Genomic DNA, 22372 nt, shown 5'->3' on the forward strand with positions numbered 1-22372 from the left:
AATAAGGCTCTTTGGTTATTTCTACTTCTCTCTCAAAACTATTTGTTGCACAGTAATAAACTAACCTGCTATTTTTATAGGGCACGGAAGTCAACTGAAGTCCCTGCAAAAGATGGTAGACTGAAAGACTGACGTTTCCACTGTCTGTGCAAGTGCCCTAAGCACTAGAAGTTGCCTGTGATCACTACTACAGCCCTTTTAAAGGCAGTAAGGTCCTCTCACTTAGGCGTACTCCTATAGAAAGAACTTCTGGCTCCTAAATGAAGAGATACTTTTAACATACAGCCTTGTGTCAGTCTTTCAAGCCCTAAAGAGATGTGAGGTTTTGGACAAAACACTGCACATCAAGCACTTTCTATTGACCAGCTCGCTGCAGCCTCTAAATTAGTATGTATTTCTTCGACCTGAACTCAAAAGACAATTTTGCCATGAAGTGCTCTAACAAGTCAGACTAGATCATTCTGCTTAATTACCCTGAATTAAAATGTGTGCCTGACCATACTTGGTATATCCAGAAAAATCCAGACCATATACAACAAAGGCAGCCAAAGACAAATACGTATTTATTAGGAAAGGACACTATCAGCTCATTTGCACATTGGTTTCAGCACGGTATCAGATAAGTACAGCAAAGAAAGACAGGAAGAAAAATATCATGTAAATCAGTATTAGAAGTGACACTATAAAGGGATAATGAGTACCTAGTAAACAAGAGACAAAGCCATTCCGACTGTAAGCCAGACTAAATTAGCTTCCTAAATCAACACAGTAAACACTTTCATCATTAATCCATAGAGTAAGTATCAATGACAGACTGAGAGGACTCTTTAGCTAGTCACTACATGACTACAGTCCACAATCTTTATACATGGATATCAAGAAATTGATTCACCACATTACTGGATTTCAACCAAACAACTAGCCTACCTAAGAAAACTCCTTACGATAAAGCACCTTTGTGTGATAATGGAGCTAGAAGATAAGACATATGTCTATTAAATAAAGCTATTATTGACTACAGGAAGCTCTCAATTTAGTAGAAAATTACTTTCTATAAGAGCTCTCCAGAGCCACTGACAAAGGTTACATTTAGCTCTTAACACACAATGAAAGAGAATGAGGCTTCCACTGGCCTCCTGTATAGCAAATCATCAAACAATGGATAGAAACTTAAATAATGATAAAATTCTTTCCATAGCTTTTCACAATCTGTCCAGAAGACATATTCTTTTAAAGTGCACTGGAATCTAAAATTGACTGACACTATTACTTTCCTCACCAGCTACAAATGTAGTTTAAAGCATGAAGATTTAACATCAGTTAAGATGCACAAGTCAATGTAATAATAAATACTCTAAATTCTCCCAAATTAACCATAAAAAATAGATCAAAAATAAAATTATTTCAAATAAAAGTACAAAATGAAGAGATTCTTCACAAATTTTAAGATCATTATGAATTATTTACTTGAAATTTTTACCAGCTTTATTACAGGAAATTAAAAAATGGAGAATAAATAAGACAACAATGAGATAATTGAATCTAAAAAACAGGTTTCAAGGTCCTTATCACCTTGAAACTATACAAAGGACTCGAGTTTAAATCCAAACAGGAGCATGCAGCAGGGAACTATAGATATGCTTCACAAAAACCAGACGAGACTAAGGTGTCAAATTCATCTTATCAAAATAGCAAATTCCTAAGCATTTAAGAATACACATGCTAACAAATGAGGAAATTCAGATAAATTGAACAACATTTACCAGCTATTCTGGCATTTTAAGTTCTCACATAAAATTTCTAATTCTTTGTAGTCACAAAGAATGGAGATATAACTATTCAGTATTCAGCAGGTTATATTACATACTCAACAGTGCACAGCACAGAGCCACCTTTGACAGGAAAACTAGAGGGTTACTATTTTCCAACCTGTTCTTTTATATGAAAGGTCTTCAAGTAGAGGGTGATTTTCACTTTTTCTGATTTGCCAGCTAGTATTTTCGAAATATTTGCATCATTTTGCACATACAGAGTGGGCTGTAATTTCTGCATGGACAAGACAACACTCAAAGCCAGAAACAAACATGAAGGGTCTTAAATTTACTTAAATACGGTGTAAGAAATATTTTGCTCTGGAAAGAAACCACATGATAATCTTGGTTTTAACAGTAAAACCATAGGTACTACCAAAACTGGTGAGAAAAAAAACTGATGTGAAAGTAAACAATTATTAGCATTATGCCATTTTCTCCAAATACTTGGTATTTCAGACCTCAATGTGATGTATTCTGAGGTTGACATCGGAGGTACAGCATTGAAACTTATTCTGTGCATGTTCTCACTTACATGTTTCTAACTCTGGCTTGAATATGCACGAATATTGGCAACATTGGGTCCTACGATTTACTTTCATTTTTTTAAAAACAGCTTGATACTGACAAGCACTATAAAATAAACAAGTAGAATGTAAGAATGTCCACAACATAAAATTAGGAAGAGCATATTTTCATTTCAAAAGTATAGAGTGCTTTTCGTGCAAAATATACTGATGTACTGCATAACTGCTGATCTTTAAACTCATACAGTACTTCCAGCTAGGAGTTGAGTTTATATTTTACAAAAATTTACAGAAAAGTTTCATGCAGTTTCTTTTAACAAGAGAGCATTAAATCTCAAGCAATCTTCCACTTAAAGAGCATCTTTAGGTCTTATTTATTTATATGTGAACACTCAGAGAAAATGTGAAAAAGTAAAAATTCACACGATTAAGATTACTGGTCGAGCAGAAAACCAGAATTTTAGCTTACAGTCCAATGTAGTTTAACATTCAGCATTTTCATAGTGGATTTCAGGTCCAACAAGCTAATAAAATGTGTACAAATGGATATTTTTTTGAAGAGAGACAAAATGGTGTTTTGGGGTTTTGTTTAATTATGAGATACTACTAGAACAGAAGAATTATCTATCTGGAGTAAACATAGTGTTTCCTTTAAGTAGAAATGGTTTCACAAACAGAAGTCCTAAGAAAGAAACTGCAAAGAGTAAAGTGTGTGATAATTATACCAAATACACTATTGAAATAGGAAAAAAAGGATTTTTTTGAAACAGTTTTTCACTAGCAGACAGAGCCAGAGTACAAAGTACGTGTGATATACTTTCGCAACCCTCAAATCATGTAAACCCTTATGTTATCAGTGAGTTTAAATCAATTTCTCATAACAAGTTACTTGTGTTTAGCCATTTTCACAGCAGTGACAACAACAAAAAATATAGAGGACCTATAACTACAATATTTACAATACACAATATAGTTGGTAGCATTTGTCAGAGTTCTGAAGAACAGCGAGCAAGTTGAAGTAGAAAAATTATGAAGAGCAAAGTATGTACAATTTTTACTTTGCAGTGAGTCACACACCATCCTCATATTTCCTTGCAAAAGTTGTTGTATTGGATAACAGACTGATGCTTGATTTCAAGCAACTGAAGCTATAGCAATTTTTTTCTCCAAAGCAGATTATTTCTGCACATTACTTAGCATAACACCCTTGAACATTTAAAAGGTGGTCAATACAGAATTTAGCCAGACGGGTTTGCTATTGTTCTCTGAAGACTGCACAAAGTACTGTCTTCACCAAAGGACGAAAACTTTTTTTTGTTTTGTAAAAATGAAGTTCATTATAGCAGTTTGAATGCATAATTCCTGAATATCTTGCTTATGACACACATTTTTGTCCCCATGAAGCAATATTTCTACTGTGGTTATTGAAGGCATTTAAATGAAAAATTTCCTACTGACAAATTTCTGTTGCGAGTCCCCTCAGTGTCCAGACCCAGCAGGCTTTAAACATGTAAAGGCATTAATTCATCATCTTAGGGTATTGAAGGAGTGTTAGGGAAATGCAGCATAACTTCAGGAAGGGTTTTTCCTATTTTACTGCAGATGAAAGTACTGGCAGTTCAGTATGAAATAATATTTTCTAGAGCTTATCTTTTACTGTTAAAGTTTTGTCACTGTATGTATTTTACAAACATGATAGGCATTTCAACAATATTGCCATCTAATAAGCAAGGATATCTTCACTACAGTGAAGAAACAGAAAGAAGGTATTCACTGAAATGTAAATTGACATTAACTTAAAAGCGGGCTCCCAAAAGTAAGACTGAGATGTATTACCACGACAGTGATGAAATAGAGCCTTATACCTACATACCCAGTGTGCATCTTTTCCCTCGGTAAGTTGACAAGCCTTTCACGCAGCTAACCCTTCTCTTTCACTGGCTTCAAACTGGTTTGCAGAAAAATCCTAAGCAATATGCTTCTTGTGTTGTTCTGGAAGTGTGATTGCTGAGCGCAACTCTTAAGCACATCATAATTTCTGCACTATTGAAGAAACAGTTCTGGGAAATAGGTTGTATTTTTAATCTTAAAAATACTATCTCATTACTGAATCTTTTCCTGTTTTCTTCTTTGTATGAGAAACATTAGAAAGAAGAGCTGATACACAGATTTCACAATAGATCTATTTCCAAGCTTACAGGTTATTCACAAAAAGGATTGTGCGAGACTCAGATTTGGCTCCCAAAATACCAACTAGGGAGCATTTCTGTGAGGAGGTGGCGGGCAAAGAGATAGAGTCAGACAAAGACTCAGAGAAAAGGATAGCCACTCGCAAAGCTCAGGATATACCAGACAGGGGTGAGCACAGTGAATTTAATGACAAGTTGTAAATGCAGGTAACTACAATAATAACAGAAGTACAGTTGCAAATGAGAAACAGATGCAATCAAAATAGAAGAGCAAGAGGGAAAACGTGCTGACTGGATGGAGAAAGTCATTGCAGTTGAATAAAGAATAGCGGTAGTACAAAATTTCCTTAGCAAACTATTACTTACAATAGATAGCAGCACACTGTTTATGCTATACCAAGGGTTATTAATACATAAATAGAAAAATATGATCTTCAGTACATGATCTGAAAGCCATGAAACTTCCCACCAGGAATACATGGTAGAATGGTACATGGGTGAGTGGAAGAAAAAGCAATAGAAAAAATTAATAAGCTTGACGTTTAAGTGCATTTTCTAAATACGAACAAATATTCCTACATGTTACATTAGATATCCTATACGTGCAAGTATATATGCAATCCTAGACAAGAAAATCAAGACTAACCCTACAATTCATGAACTAAGAGAGGAATGGAAGAGATAAAGAGATGGTTACGTGTTCTAACCTGCCACAGTAAGACAAGGCTGAACTCAACTGTTTCACTCAGTACAAGTGGATACTTGTTCGAATATAGATGTTTTCTTATCCTCGGTCAGAAAATGCCAGTGTGCAGGAGTGAACTGTGACCTAACAGCAGCTTTCTCGTGAAACTAAAGCAATCCATAATGGAAACTTTTCAGTTATTGACTGAGGATTACAGTGAAGAGAACCCAAAGATCAAGTCAGTGCTCAATAGATCCCGTTTTTTGTCGATAGATGTGAAAGCAAAAAAGCAAAAGCCTTTCAGAAAATGATCTGCAGAACTGCTTTGAACATTGACAGTATCGTATGCACCTGTGTGTCACCTCAAAATGAAATAATTTTGAAGGTGATCATAGATTATTTTCTTAATTTGTTAAATAAAAAAGTTACAGGCACAGTCCCTCTTTTTTTTTTTTTTTTTTTTTTTTTTTTTTGCATCAGACCTCATATATTTTGACAAGATGGTAGAAGCTTAAGTCCATTACAAGGATAAAACAGAACTGTGCTAATTAAATGTACATGCCATCTAGCACAGGACAGTCCTGTCCTGCTCTCTAACCAGGTCTCTCACTGTTTTTGCAGAATACAGAGGATCAAAGATTATAATGAAATCATCACAAAATCTTCTGATTACAGAGTACAGATGATACCAAGCATGAGACAGAAGTTCTACAAATCTTTCTTCCGGTGGCAAGGCTAGCTAAAGCAGATCCCTTCTCCTCTTCCCTCCCAGGAGGGAATCCTACCCCTATTCTGCACCCTCATTTGCACCAGCAGAACTATTTGGGGGCATTGAGGTGATTTGACACAATTTAAATTCTAGGGTTATTCTTTTTTTCTCACCACAGAATTACTCAGTTTAGTCTGGTTGTGTCTACAGTCCTCTAAATAATTCAACTTAGAAGGTTGTTAGAGAGTAGAAACGAATAGCCAAGGAGCTGGAACAATTTAACTTCTCCAACAAGAAAAATATGTATGGATCGAAGGCTTAAACGTCACATACAGTTTTTGAAAATCAGCCGCAGATATTCAATCCAGAAATGAAAAGATTCCATGTGAAAGCTTTATAATGCGGGAAAAAGAAAGCTTCAGAGAAAATACAAGTTTTCCTTTCTCTAATAAAGTTTCTCGTTCACTGACTGATGATAGGACTCTCCCTATGTTTTTTTACCAGCATGACAACTAACAGCTGAACCAAAAACTGATAGAATCCTTCACAATATTACTCTACATGACACTAGCAGCAGTGTGAAATTGAGTGTGTTCACAGCCCCAGTCAAATCTACTGGTTCAGGGAGTTTTCAGTTTAGGTCAATTTTATCTTCAGATCCTCATGCTCTGGAATCACAGAAGTAAAGAAAACAAAGATAGTAAGATGAAAGTCTATAAAAAGGAAACAAGGGCAGAAAATTTTAGAAACTGCTGAAAGCTCTTCCCATTCTCCAAGAACACAAGTCTACACAGCACGAAGTAAACTCTGAACACTATGAGTAGTTCTCCCCAAGCTGGCTCAAATCTAAAAAACTCATGTACTATTTGAGATTCAGACATTCACTCCATGTCCTCTACAGCACATCACAAGCTCTTCAAGAGACAAACTTCAAGCCCAAATTAACTCCTTATTCAAAAAGAGTAAAGGGGGGAGGGTGTTCATTTAAAAAACAGAGGTTTTCCCCCTTGCTGACTAACCGCTTTGTCCCAAGAACTTCTGACAAGGTAGTATTTTAAAGCCTTCTTTAACTGTTCTCTTTTCTCATTACTCCTCTTTTTTCTTCTTTATGTTAAATCCAATCCTCACTTTTTCAATTCCTACTACAGAATAACTACTTGTCATCCCCCTTGATTGCTGTAACAGCTGTTGCTGTTTGCCAATCAGTTCCATGCAATCTTCTCTCATTCTCTTTGTATAGTTTCTTCCCCAATTTTTGCATAAGAAATCACATCTGAGTGAATACTTACTAAGTTACAAGTATTTACTAGTAAGTATATGGAAGGGTGGTAAAACCAACCATTCTTCTACCTGTGTCTCAGTGTTGCTAATCCTAGCTATTGCTGAAACAGGCTTTAACTAGTCAGCCTTTATTAAAAAAAAAAAATATATATATATATCTCTTCGTGCTACAGCACTTTACGACCAACTACAACTCCTTTCCCCAAAGACATATAAGCCACAACAAATCTTTTGCAAAGTGAAGTAAAATTAATTAGTCCTGCAGCTGCAAATGAACATATTTTACTTCCTGCTGCAATGAACTAGGAATACATGTGCAGTTTAGTTTGAAAGCCAGCTAAAAATCCAATTAAATTAACACTAGCTTTTAAGTGAATGCATAGTATCTTCTTACCCACAGTACCGAATTTAGAGGCTACTTTCCGCCCACACCCTAAATTAGCAGTAGATTTGCTGAAACACAAAATAAAAGGACAAACTACCACCTCTTCTCTCCAAAGCCTGATTTCCCCCAGACCATGAAATAGTCCATTTTGAGTCTCATTCTTCTATTCTATCCTCTTTATAGCAGCACATTGTCAAAAATATTTAAAAATTACTTTGATAAGACTTGAATGCTCCTTGAATGTGGTCTTTTATTTCAGTGTAACATAAAATTATGTGTAGTAATCTGTACCAGAACAAGTTATCCCCCAATGATTTACATGGGTTAGCATGGAAGTGACACTGTACTATATACAGCTGCTGAGATACGACTCAATGCCAGTCAGAGATCGACCAAAATGAAAATTAAAGCTGTTGGTTTCCAAAAATTAAAGTATTACTCAGATTTTGCTTCTGATAAAAGATTACATTTCATATTTCTTGTTACATCAAGTTGTAGTCATAAAAATATCAGCAGGACTCGTCACTAGATTAAACATGCATGGAGCATCTGCAGGAACACGGCCTAAATGGTTTTATCAGTCATAATGTTAGATGGTTGTCACTGCATAAATCAGTACAATTTAAGATAATTTTGTTAACAGTTCAAATGCTTTCGTCTGAAATCGTACATGTAATGGTCAGTCTACCATAAAGTGGAATTAGCTGCAAAGACAATGTCTCTCAGAGCTAAGATGGCCACGTCCAGACTTCAAGAAGCTTCACTCCTGTTGTGACCTAGGAGCACTGCCCACTGTCAATTAGCACATGCTATAGCCTTCTTTCTTCCTCACTCCACTTGCTCCAGAAGCGGATAAACACAAGCTCAAACCTTGCTGGGCGGCTGTCTTCCCTCAGCTGTGTCCTGCTCCCTGCCCTTGGTAATGGCTGATGTTCTTTTGAATATCATCATGGCTACATCTCAATGTTACCCTGTCCTAAGGAAGAAAACATATCTATTCAGAGATCAAATCAATGTGATTTATAACACTACATTAAAGATAGAATGATTCCTGAATGAACAGAAGAACTGGCAATGCATAGGTGTCTATCAGAAGGGAAAGGCAACTTGACCACTTCCCTTTTTATGTTCAAAGTGCTCCTACTTTAAATATTTCATATGAGTCAAGATCACATGCAGCGGGATGGCCACAAGTCTACTCTCTACAGTTCTGCACTGTCAAGCAGTCATTGATGGCATAATCTGGAATAAATCTAATTTTATTTTTTTTTTATTTCTCTTCCCCTTGGGGGAAGAAAAAGCTTCAGTTAGCGTTAAGTCTCGAGTATTGGTGCAGACAAGTACAAGATTAGAGAACTCCTATGTGTGTGACCCTACAGATTTCTGTAAACTGTCCCTGCATTCAATGAAAGACGGGAAAGTGATGCTGCTTGCATTACACTGCTACAACAGAAACATGATGAACAGATTTCTCTATGGGGAATTATTTAAAGCTCTTGCAGAAACATTTGCTTATTGAACAGACAACAGTGAAATACGCTTGTTTTCTCAAAGTGTGTCTGCTTAGCCACAGAACTTATATTCAACAGGAGACCATTATGCTGTCATAACATTCGATTCCACTTACATTACCACTTAATTAACACTGGAACATTTAGCAGCTATTAGAAAAGACATTCTCAAGATTTCTAGACTTCAGTGGAGCTCCCAGACAGACTGCCTGTAGGTACCATATTGCAATACCTGATGATTAGAAATGCAATTTAAATTAACAAACCTAATATAATCTTTGACTTGCTCGTGTTTCCAGAGGAAAAGTATTTGAAACTACTCCATGCTGATCTTTCCATATGCTATAATTAAAACACTTCCGATGCTTTAAAAGAACTTTCGCAAATTCTCTTACCTTAGAATAGATGTACTGTTTGGGGTACAAGGTATCAGATAAATCAAATCCTTAGAATAATTTGTAAAACAGATAAACTTTAGCAAGAGATATAATCTATTAAATAAAAGACTGGTTTTCACACAAAAAGTACATATAGGGACATGTATCAATGCATGTGTGTGTGCTAAATCAAGATCAGTCTTCTCTGTTTGACAAAATGTTAGCCATCAAAAAAAATAGTCCTATGGCATCTATCATTAAATTGCTAAATTCATAGTCCGGAAGTAACAAGTTCTCATATAAAACTTAGTTTCTTTATGGACCTGAATTAAAGAACCCAATTTCAGGAGTACAAATGTATTCATAGCATAACAGAGCTGCAAGTCAAGTCTTGTATGAAATTGTCTTTATTGCACAAAGGGAAGTGTAATTTAATGCTTTAGTCATTTTGATAATTTGCAGACCATGACTCTGCTAAGCCTATAGAATTTATTAGTTTATTACTTCAATTGCTATCATCTCTAATACAGTAAACTGACATTACAATGTTCAAAAAGTAAACATCTATGAAGTCAACAATTTTTTTAAAAAAGCAGCAGCACTGCCTTCCAGAAGTCTGATTCCAGTATCGATATATCACGTGTCATAATTATTATTTTATTAGCTACATTAGAAATATTCTCAGATACTGAATTTCATAGCCTGTTCACTTCAATGCATTAACAAATATCTTGCATCTCTGTTTCTTAAATATGTGTTTTACCTGGAATGATTTGTAATCTACGCTGCAGCTTCAAAGTCAACCATAGGGTATTTTACTGTTATGACAGAGGCATGTGCCCAGAAGCTGACATTCCCTCAACTAACAAGCAACATGAATACAATAATCACAGAATTTCAGAACTTCTTCCCTCCTCCCATCCCATTAAAACTGCGTTTTCCAAGACCAAAGGTTTGGGGGTAATCCATGCCGATCTGTGAATTTAATAGATACAACATTTCCTAGATATACTACGTGTAAAACATTGGTATATATCTTTTGGAAGTGTCAGAAAAGCAGAAAGGTACTTTCAGCCTACCAAAAAGATTAAGTTTAACACTACCACTGCAAATGTTAAGAGGAAAGAAAGACTTCAAGCGGTACAATTTGGAAGCAGTACAGAAGAATATGCTTAATAATGCTGTGGAATCTTCTTGCATGGATTTACTGATGAAGAGTTAGGAAAAAATCAGGGGAAAACATAAAGATGCTATAGGAATAATGTATCTGTGTTTCATTAGAATAATTTTTCAATCAGAGTTCATTTTCTAGTAAAATTCATGCTTTAATGAAATTTATGGAAAACACAAAAACACAGCTCCCCAAAACAGCTTTATAAAACCCAGTATGTCATGGAAAGCCTTTTTCAATAATCCTTCTATTTTGAGGTTGGTGGGTTTTCCCTCAAAAAAAACTCATCTTTGAGAGGTTCTCACACTCCATGTTTTATGAAAGATGCTCCACAAATCCAGACGTCAAGACATCAGTGTTTTGTAAATCTTTGGTAACACATTCAGCTATCTATTTATCAGCTGTGTGGAAAGTCATACTTCTGTCTTGGAGGAAATCCAATCTTAACATTAAATCCTATCTTCATTCAAGCTAAAATTTTTATAATAACTGAGGAAAAAACAAGAGCTGCGTTATTCTGATTTTTAGAAACCCTCATTTGGGAAAGCATACAATGGAATGCAGATTCAAAAGTCAGCAGCAATGCTCCCAAGAAATTTTTGAATACTTTGGCTTGCAAGAATAAAGTGTTCGAGAAACGTACCTATAATAGTGAAAAGAGCAAGGCTGGGATACAATACAAGAAGATTCCTAAGCATCAACTGTATCATCCAACACAAGAAGATAATGGGCTAGTTTTACAATTGTGAATATAACTTCAGCGAAGCTCAGCATTTTCATTGACCTGTGAGGCACACACTTCGAACCCTTTCAGTATTTAGACCAGCATTTTGGGAGTTCATTTATTTCTGTATTTTTTTATCTTCTCAAACACAAAACTATGTTCACTGCAAAACTTAAGGTCGACTGAATAAAGCATAAGTATATAAGAGCCTATTCACAATTTCAATTATGTGTTATTCTCTACAGTAGTTCTTAAAATAAAATATCCTATCTAGTTTGTTAAATTTAATCTCGTATTTAATTTCATTTCTGGCACCTCTCTTAAGTATGTGTCTTTGATGAGGACAGTGGGAAACATTTTCTCTGTGGAAAAAGATATATAGCAAGTATAAGATTACATTGTGTTGCTTCTTGCTATGTCAACTTTATTACACATTACACTGAGAAAACTTTTAAACCAAAATGCAACAAGTTTACTTGCAGTTACTCTCTGAGTTTCTCCTAGAACACTTTCAAGTTATGCAGGAAATATGCAAGATGTGGAGAACAAAGTTTAGAAAATAAAGTTTAACGACACAGAAGCTGACTTATTTATCAGTTTGTAATCTAGGTAGAGTGTTTAAACTGGTATGTTACTACTGCCAGGAAGAAAAACTACCCTGGCTGTTTAGTTTTCAAAGGATGACAAGAGGAGCGTTGTTACACCATCACTGATCTAGTCTTCACAGTATTAAATAGTGACTATTTCCAATTAGTCTAAGTGCCATAAAGTGACATAAAACTCAAGTTCAATTATCAGTTCGGTCAAATGATGTCAGTAAAAGATGGAAGATTTCACCAAGCAACATCTAATATATAGCCTCCCTTTTGATTCTGTTTCACGTAAATTTCTAAGGCGTTTAGCTAGGTGTACCTATCAACGGAAAAATGATGAATATCCAGACTTTTTTTAGCCAATGCTGTAAAACTGTGCAAAGTCTGTCCCAGTGCTGCTGCCCAAGCGAACAGCCCAACTGCCACGGCCCTTTCTGAAGTGTTACCATCACCGCAATGTAATTATCAAATATGCTAACACCCTATTCAGTTCCATGGAAGAGTGGAGCTTACTATTTTAAGAAAGCCTGCCTATTTAAATGTCATTAACTATCCAATTAGTACAGTCTGCTCCTTGCTAGCTGCACGGTACTGGGATAATCTTTTAATTGTTAACTGCTATTGAATAATTTTAGCAATTACACTTTTATACATTCTGCGATAATTAAGACAGACCACCCCTAGAATCTCATCTTTTTTTTTTTCCTCCCAGAGCACAGTGATACCCAGACAGACAGTCACCGGGTAGAAAAACCTGCGTGTGACCAGGGGTGACGCCGACGCCCAAGCAAACCCCTCCAGCTGCCTCCCGGCTATCCACCCCGCGCATCCCCGCTCACCGCATCCAACTCAAGGACCCGCACTCCAGCGGCCGAGGTGCAGGCTCGGGGCACCGGGCCGCTTCGCACCGGAGCCTGCGGGGCTCCGCGGCTCCAACCCGGCTCCTCCAGCGCGGCCGCCGCTCCCCACGGCTCCACCTGCCGGGCGCCCGCGCCCCGCAGCTCCGTCCGCTCCCTCCCGCAGAGCCGCCCCGCGAGCACCCGAGCCAGCCCTCGGGCGGAGCGGCAAGTTTCTCTCCTTCTGCGGAAAGGGGGTCGCTCCTAGGCGCTCACGGCACGGCAAATCCTCGGAGGCGTTGGGAACAAAGCGAGGTTACCCAAAAGGGCAGAGGTGCGCCCGGTGGCGGCGGCAGCCCCCGCGCCGCCCTCCCCTCCCTCCGCAGGACGGTGCCTGTTGCGCGGCCCCGCGGGCTCCGAGGCAAAAAGCAAGTGGGCTCCGCTGGCCTCCCGAGCCCCCTTCCCGCAATAAAGGCTGAACCGCGCTCTGCGGAGCGGGACCCCCTCCTCCTTCCATCCCCCCATCCCCGGCTTCCCTCTGCGCAAAACCCAATTAACCCCGAGCGCTCTCCTTCCTGCAAAAGGTGAGGCGGGAGCCAACAGGAGGCAAAGTTTGATAAATGAGCGTCTCCTGCAGTGCCAGGTAACTACGGAGCGGAGGCACCCGCCGGGGTGCGGGAGGAGGCGGCACTCACCTGCGCGATGCCCGGCGCCGCGCTCCGTCCTTCGGCCCCAGCGGCGGGGAGGGCGCCCCGGGCAGAGCGAGCGCCCCGGCAGCGGAGCAAGGTGCAAAACGGGGGGCGGTGGAAAGCAACACGTTTGGCTCTGAACTTTGCGGCTCCGGTCACAAACAAACAAAACGCAGCCCAGGAAGAACCTCTCCCATCCGATCCTAAGCCTGCTCGGCAGCCGCTGCCTCTCTTATTGGTGCGGAGGTTATTTATTTATTTATTTGATTTCTCCCCCCTCCCCCTCCACGCACACCCCCCCTCCCTCCCTTCCTTTTTCCCTTCCCTTCCCCTTCCCTCCCCCCCTCCCCGGCCCTTCTCTCCCAGCCAGCCCCGCTCCCTGCGCGCCCCGCAGCGTGGCCGCTGCTGCTGTGCGGCCGCCGGCGGTGCCGGGCGAGGGGCGGGCGCGCCGCGGGGAGGCGGGCGCGGGGGGCGGGCGGGAGCGGGGCAGCCGCCGCCGGGGAGCGGGCGGGAGGCGCCCTCGGACGCCCCGAGGTCCGCACAGGGGTGCGGGAGGGGGACGCTCGGGGACCGGGGCGGGGGGATGCTCGGGGACCGCGGCCGGGAAGGAGGGCGAGCGGCTGCTGCGAGGAGCCCGCGGGAGCGGGAGCGGGTGCGGGGGTGGCCGCGGTGCGGCAGCGGAACGAGCGGCTCTCCCGCCGGGTGCGGGCACGCTCGTGTGTCTGTAAGTGCTTCGGTGTGTGTGTGTGTGTGCTGATGTACGTGTGTCTCCGGGAAGGCTGCGCGAGGCTGGTCTTGCGGGAGGCGGCAGGCTCGCCAGCCGCAGTGTGTTCGCTCTGCATCGCTTTACGTGGTGCTGGGGCTTGTGCGTGACCGGTGCAGAGCGAGCTTCATTTCACCTGCCGTGGCGGCTGCTGAACCTTTGTTTGCTGGATTGGGGGATTTTGTTTTGGGTTTTTTTCTTTGCTGTTTTTATTGCCCTGTTCCTCTCTCGTCCCCCAAATCCACATGCATCTAGAGGAACACAGCACGTCTCACCTGTCCGTTCCTCAGGGCCAAGTGCACCACTACGATTATCGCAAGGGAGGGGAAGATAAGTTAACAGCTGCAGCGGTGAGACTGCATGAAGGATTCCCTTCACTGCTCCTGCAGTATCCGTTCCTAGCTCAGCTCCTCGTTGCAGCTGTCAGTGGAAAAAAAAAGCGTTTGTGTCCCATAGTGGCTGGTTTTATCCTGCTGTACACACACGTGACAGACAGAATATTGACATGCTCGTCTTCTCTCCCATCCCTCCCCCTTCAGAAATTAGGGATAAAATTAGATGTCCCTGTGGAAAAAGACAGGGGTGTAAAATCTGAAAAGTTGGTAGGAACTCTTCCAGGTATAGTGTTGGGGCAGGGGGGTGGGGGGCAATGTTATTTGTTTGTTTGAGTTTTCCTGAATGAAATTCCTACTCTTCTTCCCTGGCAGTAAATAGACGTTTTGGGTGTTCTTTTTCACTTCTGAAAAAAAAAAATAAAAAATACAGCACTACAATAAGCAAACAAGGAAAACATTAATATGCTTAGAGAATAAACAGTTATTCAACAATATTACTAGGCAATACAGCATATATTATGTCTCTGTTTCTCTTCAGGTGACAAGACGTAGACACGTAAAGATTGCTTTTATCCTGAGTCAGTCAACGAACTTATGTAGATTTGTCACTTCAAACAGAGGGTACAAATCTTTCTTTGTGCAGCAACCCTGTAATTCTACCTTTGTCAACTGAAGACAATAAACTGGAAAGATTAATGTACATTTTGTCTTCAGTAGTAAATCCTATTGTCAAATGGAGAGAACTTTTTATTCAAAGAATTGAATCAATAGTTGACTGTGTTTTGAAGCATTTATTTAAGAAGCAACTTAAAAAGAATGAAGTTCATGCTTTTAACGTCCTTAAAGAAATCTCTCAAAGGAAATTATTCTGTTTGCCAATCTAGCGGTCACTGCCATGTAGCAACAGAAAGCATGAAAGCTAGATGTGGAAATCCCTTTGGGTTCAGACAGTGCTTTCTCAATGGAAGAAGAACAGTAGGAAATTAAAAAGTGAAATGCACTTTAAAAAAATCTATTTGAATGTTTTAAACAGCTTGCTTTGAGTAGGTGAAGTTTCATCTCTAACTATTAAGCTTCAAGGTCAGTGAAATGCAAACGACAATTGCGTTCCATGCCCGAAAGAATGCCACCAACTTTAGATAAAGTTTAGTGAGCGATGTTTAAAAAGTTGACTGTCTGTTACTTTAATCTGTACCCTCTCCACGTTCAGCAAGCTTTTGATGAGAAGAATAGGATCGTGTTTTCTACTGGAATAAGCAACTATATTTTCAAAACGCAGGGAAGAAATAAAGATACTACTTTACCAATGATGGGTCTGTAAAAACACTTGTCAAAGGTAGCGAAAAAACCCTCAGTGACTGCAGCAGAATTTTGTTTGACCCATACTATGATAACACTGAATTTCAACTGTTTCACAGATCTTTAAAAGCAATTTCTTTACGAGTAAACTTAGTCCCTCTTATTTTTATGTAGCTTCTAAGAAAAGGAAGCACTGTCTAAAAACAGTGAAGTGTGTAAGAAGACTGATCGTATGCTAGCATATTACATCTGTTTTCATCAAAATGAATTCCTTAGGCAGGTGGACCCACATCAACAGGAGTTTGACTTGAATAAGTCAAGCTACTACTTAATTTAGCAGCTTCTTAACATGTTGACTTTTCACAAGAGTTATGCAAGCAGAGTATTATTCAGTGTTCTGGAGTCATAGCAGAGAAATACGCAATAAGGCTAGGAATAAATAGCTAAGATGAAGAAAAACAGGAGAAGTAAAGAAAATGCATAGGAACAGAAAGGAAAAAGAAAGAAGAAGGCAAGCTATGTTTTCTAAAATTTCATCTTGTGTTGTTTACTTGCCTTCATTTGACTTCTTTCATCATTTCCCTGTGATCTCACACTTGGCATTTTGGTGTTTTAAACTGTTTCAAATTGAGATTGCTATATAAAAAAAATGCAGCCCCCAGTGCCACCCACCAACACAGATACAGTAAGCAAAAGTGTTGCTTTTACCTTAGCCTGTCCAAGGGGTACTGTGGAATTCAGTCTTTGGCCTGTTCTTCAGTTTCTTTAAGCAACGATTAATATCATAGAGTCATGGAATGGTTTGGATTGGAAGGGACCATGAAGATCTACTCCAACACCCCTGCAGTGAGAAGGGACATGTTATATATTATATATATTAAAAAATGATTAGGAGAAGTGTGCTAAAATTACATGTGTTAAAAGAAATGCATGTCAATAAAAAAAAAAATCTGGAAGAAGGAAAAAACATCAAAAAGACTGAAAAAGGGGAAGAAAATCTGCAGCCTTTTAATAAAACTTTGATGCTCGTGGGCTACTGTGTTGGAGGAAGATGATTTTCTTCCCTATAAACTAAGCGTTTAAGTTGAGATGATATGAATACATTTGAATAGTAACTTCTGGGTGTGACCACTGCTTACTTTGCCTCTTTGGTTAGGGGAAAATTATTTCTTCTAGGGAAACATACAATCATAGGTAAGGTGAATGGCTTCTGGATACAAGAGAAAGAGCAGCTGCCTTTGGTAGTGGGAGTTGTTTACAGTCTGTTTCTATTCTGGCAACTAGGAAGATCTGCATCTTCTGACTTGATCGCAGTCTACAACTTCCTGAAGGGGGGCAGCAGACAGGGAGGTGCTGAGCAGGTGACCAGCGATAGGACATGAGGAAGTGGAATGAAGCTGCGTCAAGGGAAGTTTAGTTTGGTCATCAGAAAACAAGTGAGAGGGTAGTCAGTCACTGGAACAGGCTCCCCAGAGAACTGGTCATGGAATTGAACCTGTCAGAGTTCAAAGACCATCTGGACAATGCTCTTAGTCATATGGTTTTGTTTTAGGTAGACCTGTGAGGAAACGAGAGATGGACTCGGTAGTCCTTAGGGCTGAGATATTCTATGATTCTATGATCTTATTCTGTGAAATACAGATGTCACATGGGCTGTTACCATTGCTGTGACTCTAAAATATTCATTTATGGCCCCATGTCACCTGTATTGCAAGGGCATCATCCAGGAGGAGCTGCTTAATATGTGTCAGATGCATTGCTAAATTTTTATGTATGTCATAGAAGGGGCAGAAAAGAGTACTTTTTGTATATTTTGAGGATGCTTGAATACCATTCACTGCCATGATATGTTGTAATTGTCATGATTCTGTGACATTTGTCCAGAGAATAGCCCTACCCAGCTGTAGAGATGAACCGAAAATCTTCCAATGTGATGTGTTTATGAGCACGTTGATGGGTGGCTGACTGCTGCAAAATATTGTCTGAGATGCTGAAGATGAAACTGCTGTGATCTGGACTAGAAATGTTCTGCTGATCTTTTCTGTAGTCAACGACTTGTGTTTTGCTTTTGGTTTTGTCTTTTTTTTTTTTTTTTTTTTGGAGGCATTTTAGTGACAATCAAGTGTATTAAGCAATTTCTGCTGTGACTTGCCTCTGACTGGACAGTCATGCATACGGGGCAGATATTTATGCTGTGTTTTGCCAGTTGACCCTTTTCCACGATTCATTGCCTTTTATAAATATTTGGTAACACTATTGTTCAGAATAACTATATATTCTCTTACTGGTACTTTTTATTTAGCACTGGAGTACTTCCTACTGGCTGCGTATACATTGGCATAAAGGTAAACACCCTATTAAGCAAGACACAAAAAGTGCCTTACATCTAGAAATGTCTTAAGAGAAGATGAAGATAACCTTTTCAATTCCCTGGGATAGGGAAATATCCTAAAGTGAAAGATAGTTGCTATAATATCCAGGTTAGTCAGTACAGTACAATAAGATATGATGAATGCTGACAGTTTGACTGTGCTTAATTGTTCTTAGGAGGAATACAGCGAAAAAAACATAGACAACGTATTTGACTAAAGCTCTGTTTTGAGCTATGTAGTGCTAGATGTTGGGAGAGTTTTTAGGCAAATCATTACTATATACGTGTCTATGCTTAGGCATCATCTTAAGCTGCAAAGACCTTTCCACCAAGGAGAGATATTGAGTGAGAGACATCTTTGATCTGGTCCAGTCTAGGTGGTCTTACCTGGATTTGGAACCTCTTCTGCAGCTCGTGCTGGAATAAATGATGCTATTTCATTGCAATGGTCCAATTGAGTGTTTGATAATAATATAAACACTTCAGAAAAAACAACCACCCACATTTAGAAAAAGTTTAACTTCAAGATGTCACAGGATTATGCATTTATGAAGTCAATAAGTTGCAATGATAACTGTCACTGTAGTAGTAAGGACTGATGTTATCAAGCAAAATTTAAAGATGAAAGCTCGTATATAATAGAGATGTCTGGAATAGATATCTGAACAAATTAACTGAAAAAGAGCTTAACTGTTAGAATTACTTGTCTGAAGTAATACATTTCACAATTGGAACTTTGGTATAATTAAAGACATTAGACACTTATAGGTGGAAAATAAAATGTTTGGGTTTCTACTGCTTTTCAAATAGATGTTATAATTTTCATTTTAGTTTATTTTGGCTTGCCTTCTGAAATTTTTGTACCTACTATCTTCCTATCAAGGAAAAAAAAACCCACTTGTTACACTTTTTTACAGTCAGCACTCTTGATCTGAAACTAATACATCTTGCAGATTTGTGATCTGTATTGCTCCGGTGTCTGCATTCAGATAGCTGCGAAGATGAACTCTTTGCAGAATTATATATGTACATATGACTCATGTATATAGTGTAGTTTTAAAAAAGTAGGTTGCCGCAGAGAGGAACTACATTCAGCAATGTTCATAATGTTTATCTTTAAAACTGCTTTGGTTTTAATAATCCCTTCTCTGCTCATGGACTTCCTACTATGCAAACATTTATGCACATCCTCATTTTTTTTACCTGAAACTTGATATTTAGACAATTGGTTTATATCTAAGGGGAGGAAAAGATAATTAAAATATTTGCTCTTCTAAACCTAAAAATGTATGACTTTTATTTATTTGGTTTTTAAGTTCTCTTTCTTTCCTTCCTAAGAAAAATGAAATTACTATTTGGGAATTCAATTTAGGAGATGTATAGCTAGACATTCTACATGCACTTATACCACTTTGGATTTTATTGGGATAGATAAAGATGAATTAATCATTGTAATGGAATTTTACAGTTGCCCAGGGACCAGTGGTTTTAAGTTGATTGTACTTACTGTTGGTAAACAGAGGAAGGTCCTTAGCAATAATGTGGAGAACTGATACCTCAAAGAGGCTAATTGCTCAACATTAAACATGTTCTGGATGACATTCTTGGGAGATAAAAGTGTAAGTAGATATGAAATTGTGATTGAAAGTTAAATTAAAGAAGAGGAAGCTTAGTAGCCAGCCAAATAGCCACCATACCATGTTTGAGAAAAGCAACTTCTGAAAACTTGACCTTGTTGGTGAAAATATGAGGACACCAGTTAGAAAAAAAATGTGTATATAGTATCATAGTGTAAAAAGTGAGAAGGCAAATATTGATATGAAATGGAAACTATGAAGTATAGTGACAATGATACCGATCCTTGCCTTTGTTAAGGACAGAGTATCTGTTACATTGTATTAGGGGGGAAAAGGGAATATCCCCATATATATAAATGGTACCATTAAAGGTTTAAGAAAATCAAATTGCTAGTAATGACAAAAAAAAGAAAGTGTTCAATATCAATTTCTGTACTGTTTCTGGAAATAAGTAGGAGAGTGCACTCATACTGCATAATGTTGGTGAAGTATTTTCCAAGCAATTAGTTTCCAAGGAAGGCATTATGCTGTATTTTTATGATGAATATTTGAAAGTAGCTGATTCAGATGAACTGAATTCAGAAGTAGATATGTATTGTGATCATTTCGGAGGAATCTTGGACTCTACAAACTCCTGGTAGCAGTGAATGTAATATTGAAGCTTAAAAAAATTATATAGAAACCCAAGCAACGTGACCCATGTTGTAGAAGAGAAGCTAATAGAATAGTGAGGTGGGTTTCTATACATAAGAGTTCAAAAGCTTTGAATACAGAGCATTACTGCTAGAATTCAAGGCAGAAGGGTTTTGGAAGATAAAGTCTTGTCAAACAAATGTGAATTCTTTCTGTGAGAGTGTTAAAAGTTTGGCAGATAAAAGTAAGTGCCTTTGTACAGCTGCCTGGATAGTTGTGTGCTTAGAGATTAGGTATGTAAGCAACACTTTCAAAACTGGGATTGCACCCTTGAAAATAATTATTCTGAAAATAATTAAAAGGTCATAAAATAGATAGTTAAGTCACTACCACGCACACACATACTACCGTGCCGGGACGCAAAAGGTTTTCTCTTTGTTTGTTATATATAGAAATAAGTAGTGCATAGTACGAGTAAAGCTGATAAAAGAATGTTGCATCTGCTTGTTATGCCCACACAATAAAAGTATACAGAAAAGTGGAAAACTTACATAAAAGAGCCACAAGTGCTTGGAAATTGGAGAAAATGTCTGATACTGAGTATTAGCTTGCTGTTAAGAGGAAAATATCAGATATTAGTGAACTTTTTGGTCTAATGAAGAAAGACTTTCTTGTCTTTCTGGGGATTGCCACCAAAATGCATTAAAGTGTAAATACAGTATGTATTTTTCTTTATGAGATCAACTATAAGAACAAACTCCCCAAAACAATGATAAATTCTGCATTCCTTCAAGTACTCAAATACAATCTGGATCTATATTTTAATCAGGTGCAGTTTTAATATGCTTTAACCAAATAAAACATTTACATTTAAGTTTGAGGCAAATACAAGGGTATATGATACATGTGGTTCCTTCTGTCCTTGAACACAGCGATCAATGTGAATTTTGAGTATACAGTTTTGTTTTCAAATAAGTCTGTGTGAGTCAGGTTTGTGAAACAACTTGTTAACTCACATTATTTGGCACCAAATTTGCATGTAATACACTTCTCATGTGCAAATAGGCATTAATATTTTCACCTCATGCTCATCTTTCACCTTCAAATATTCCTTTAACTAGTGTTAAAGATTTTAAAGGATTCTAAGGCTTTCACATGTATGAAACTGGTCAGCATTATGCCTGTATATTCTAATATTAAATTGAAATAGGTACTAAGTATTCTAATATTACATTAGAATAGATACTAAATTATTTTATAGATATGTTAAAGTTTTAAATTGAGTGATGCTTCATTACATTTGGGAATTTTAGAGCAAGGACTTGTATTAGAGGATTGTAGTTTCCCTTTTAATAGCGTGAAAGTAAAAATTACAGTATTTGATCAGATCATCATCATTATAAGTTTTTTTTTGCTCTCATTTTCCATCAGCAATAAGTCTCATACTGAATAGTTGTATAGGAAATTCCCCATAAAGGATGTTATTTATTTTGCTTATACCTCACCCTTACTAATGAACAGCCAAAGTTGCCCAGTAGCCATGTGTGAAATTATGGTCTGCTTTGCTTCATTTTTATTTATTACTTATTCCTATCAAGATACCTTTTCCCTCCATTTTTTAAATTTCTGTTCTTCTTGCCACCCAATGGAGCAGTGTACCTATCCTACTCAGTCCGAGATAAGCAATGAAAAGCAGATTTCTACCTAAACCATCTTCCAGACTGGTCTAAATAGGCTCTGACATCCAGCCTGCATGGCTATCCTGCAATGCTTTGGATTTTTATATTTCATTTTTTTAGCCAGCCTAATCAGTCAATTTCCAACCCCTAAACACTAATTTTCTATTTATGTTTTGCATGAGACTTAGATCTGAGATTTTCCTACCAAAAAGAAATCCTTGCCATGT

At 38.4% G+C, this 22372-nt stretch overlaps 1 protein-coding gene across 18 annotated transcripts in view; it reads right to left on the minus strand.

Annotated features, from left to right (window-relative positions):
- TENM3 (teneurin transmembrane protein 3) overlaps nucleotides 1-13741 on the minus strand; it is a 1341795-nt gene extending 1328054 nt beyond the window's left edge. For all 18 annotated transcript variants that reach the window (XM_054065057.1, XM_054065066.1, XM_054065065.1 and 15 more), the window contains exon 1: nucleotides 13495-13741. The gene's annotated coding sequence lies outside the window, so the exon portion shown is untranslated. The remainder of the gene's footprint in view (nucleotides 1-13494) is intronic.
- Between the last annotated feature and the right edge of the window lie 8631 nt (nucleotides 13742-22372).

This window comes from Cuculus canorus, chromosome 4 (genome assembly GCF_017976375.1).
Source record: "Cuculus canorus isolate bCucCan1 chromosome 4, bCucCan1.pri, whole genome shotgun sequence".
NCBI classification, from domain to species: Eukaryota; Metazoa; Chordata; class Aves; order Cuculiformes; family Cuculidae; genus Cuculus; species Cuculus canorus.